A 3,694-nucleotide genomic window follows, 5' to 3' on the forward strand; every position below is an offset into this window, starting at 1 on the left:
ACATTACCACTTTTCCTAAAAGTTTAAGCTGTTTGGTTGTGAGTTAATAATTTATATTAAACTTTAACAATAATGATTATTAAACTTATCCTCTCAAGCATAAGGGTGATCATGATTATTAACATTAGCAAGGAGCCACTCATATTACAAGAGAGATTTGTGTGGTTTATCGAGAGAAAGCAATTATTTCATATACGGAATTATAAAGGGTAAGATTATCAATCAATAAAGTCATGATAAAGAATCTAATCTCTACATCTATCGATGAATCTCTAAACCAAAATAGTTGTCAAGGTCATAAAAAATTTAAAACCAAAAAAGAGTTCTTAGATATTGGGGAAGGTTTTCTTTTTATCAATACCCGTTGTTTAACTATTATCTTTTGATACCAAACCTAGCCTCTTTTTTTTTTTTTTTTTTTCAATTTTATATATGGAATCGCAATTAATTTTGAAGATCCATTACATGTGGTGATCCAAAAAAATAAAAATAAAAATAAATTTTAATTTAATTAATTTTTAATTCTAAATAATTATTATTAATTAAATAATATAATATTGACATTTTGAGTCCGATCACTAGTTTTGATAATGACAAATCACAAGTTTCTTATGTGTGTATCTAATGTTTAAGCAGACTTGATATGTTAGTGCACACATAAGAAGACTGAAAATGGAAGCTGCAAGAAACTCGAAAGACATGTACATCAATTGGCGTATTCCAAAGAAGTCACAAGAGCAAAAAAGATTGAAAACATTTAAATTTCACTTGTATTGCATTTAGTTTTTCTATTTGGTCTGTAATATTTGCATCTGCATGCATGATATGAATAAATCTCAACATGACTATAGACTGACCATAAAGAGCCACGAGACCTTACGGATCACCCTTCGGTCGACCGACGCTAGATTTTTTCAGTGTCCTCAGAAAGACCTAGACCGACCTTAGGTCCCCCATGCAATACCTAAAAGAGTGTCCTATTAAAATTAAGTTAATCATCATATGAATAGGGAAAACATTTTAAAAAAAAAAAAGACAGAAAATGCCAAAATCAGCATGTTCGGTCAACCAAACTCCCACCAGGTGAACAGGTTGACCTTTCGGTCGACCGACCAGAAGTATATAGAAAAGCCCTAGTTGACCAAACTTCCTTGGGTCAACAAGTTGACCATTCGGTTGACCGACCAAGATTATATAGGCAACGTCCTGGTCGACTGAACCCCCATGTGGGAAAGGCCCACTACCCGGTAGACCAAACCTCATAGTTCAAATTGACCCAGTCGACTAAACCGGGAGAATTTAGAAAATCACCCTTGAACCTTGCAAGTCCGATCGACCATCCTTCTAGGTCAAATTTCTCCCGGTCGACTAAACCCAACTACTTGGTCAACCAAACCTTAAGTTTGATCCACTGGTGCTCTCGGGTTGGCGAATTTTACCGAGATTAAAAACATTGTTATTTTCACTAACCTCACTTAAACATTTTCTAAAAATGACTAATATGTCCCTAATGGTCAGATTTTCTAAAGATTCTATATATACCCCCTCATAACTCTAAATTAATAAGATGATTAGTTAGAAAATCCTCTCAAATTTTTATATCATTTTTTCATCTTCCTAAGCTTGTTTTTTATCCTCTCTTTGTTATATATTCGAAAAATCATTTTTAAAGAGAGTAATCTGTAATGATACGAAGAATAATGGTATTTAAATAATAATAGAGAGAAAAAAAAAATGGAAACAGTAACAGAAGGAGGCAGTAGACTTCGTCAACGACGTGGCAGTATAGGCTCGTTGACGAAGGTGTGCTTCGTCGACAAAAAGATACCAAGAGAATGTTTTGGGCAACTCTGAATTTTATTGACGAAGGGGAGAGTTCGTCGACGAATTGCCTCTTGACCTCATCAACGAGGTGACGTGGCTCGTCGACGAAGTCCATAGTATAAATAGCCCAAACCTCATATTTTTACGTAAAAAATCAAAAAAAATCCTCTCTCTCTCTTTCTCTCTTTCTCTCTCTCTCTCTCTCTCTCTCTCTCTCTCTCTCTCTCTCTCTCTCTCTCTCCTCTTTATAGTTTCTCTCTCCTCTCTCTTCGATTTTGAATCCGACGTTCACCGGATCGACGATCTGAGGTCACCACGACACTCCTGGGGAAGTTCTCTCCAAGTCTGCCGGAGCGGATCGTTGGTGGGACCGAGTTGAAATTCATCCCTAGGTTAAGGTAAGGCTTTTTATGTAAAATTTGCTCTTTTTCTAGTTATAGGAAATGATATTCACGAAAAAATACTGAAATTTAGTTCTAAAAGTTGTCGTTTTCAGGGTGTTGAACGGGGAACCCTGCGGGTGCAGAGCGAGTGTATCTTAGGGGGGGTTTCTTCACAGAAATCAGATAAGGGAATAAACTAAAACAGTTATTTTCCATGCAAATTATTATTTATCAGCAAATTAATTTTCACGAAAGCAGGTATTATATTTATATATTATGGAAAAAATGCATATTTGGAAAAATACTGTTATTATGTTGAAATGTATATATATGTATGAAATGTTAAAAATTATGATTTTAGAATATAATGTATGGTTTTATACAACAATGTGTGGCATGAATATTATTTTACGTGGGAGGTAAAAGCATGTTTTTAGAGATTATGAAAGAATGCAGTACATTATGATTTTTAAATACATGATAAATGAATTATTTATTCAGAATGATATGAATGAAATATTCGGAGAAAGGTGATGATTGATAGTCAGCGCAAGGCCGTGTTATATGTATGATTTCGGCGCAAGGTCATATTTATGAATATTCGGCGCAAGGCCGCAGATATAAAAGAAATTGGCGTAAGGCCATATGTATGTATGTTATTTCAGAAAATGCTATCAATCTATTTATGATAGACAAATATATTATCATGTATTATATATTATCAAAACCCAGAAGTTCAGTTCAGTTACAGGAGCACGGTACCGTAACTACACAAATCAGATTACTATGTTCAGACTTGTGCTAACCACCCCACGAGGGGGTGGGAGATGGATAGTCGATGTGGCTTTCAGTGTAGAGTTGTAGACGTCTACTTAGCAGTCCGGACTAGGGTGTGGCGAGTCCATCGTACTTACAGACATTTTTGACTTGGCAGTGGTCAACCAGCCATTGTCAAGTCTTGCCTTCGGGCTGCACAACCCGTCATGTGGGGTAATACATGACATCAGTTAGTTATACATTTTGGGTAAATTTCAATATTATCAGTTATATCAGACATTTAATTATCAGTATAAATTATTAGAAATTATGAAAGTTATGATTATTCAAATATGTTATCATGAATGTTTTCCAGAATGTGAAATGTATTGTATATGTATTATAGCATTAAATGTTCATATTGTCACACAATTGTATTTAGTTTATTGTCTCTTACTGAGAAGTGTCTCACCCTCAAACTTAAATAATTTTCAGGAAACCCAGACAGACCGGCGGATTGAGGCTGCCGTTGAGTTAGGTTGGTGTTACCCCGCTAGGAGGGTAAGTGCTGAACTAGGATCAACAAATTTTGTTGTAAGATCCTAGGAATATTTTTTGGTATTTTTGGTTATTTTGGAGATTGTATATAAATACAGAAACCTGATGGTTTATAATTAACTCTAGTATTATGTATTTTATGGTTTAGAGAAAGTGATTTAAATTTACTGCTG

Source organism: Malania oleifera, chromosome 6 (genome assembly GCF_029873635.1).
Source record: "Malania oleifera isolate guangnan ecotype guangnan chromosome 6, ASM2987363v1, whole genome shotgun sequence".
Classification (NCBI taxonomy): Eukaryota; Viridiplantae; Streptophyta; class Magnoliopsida; order Santalales; family Ximeniaceae; genus Malania; species Malania oleifera.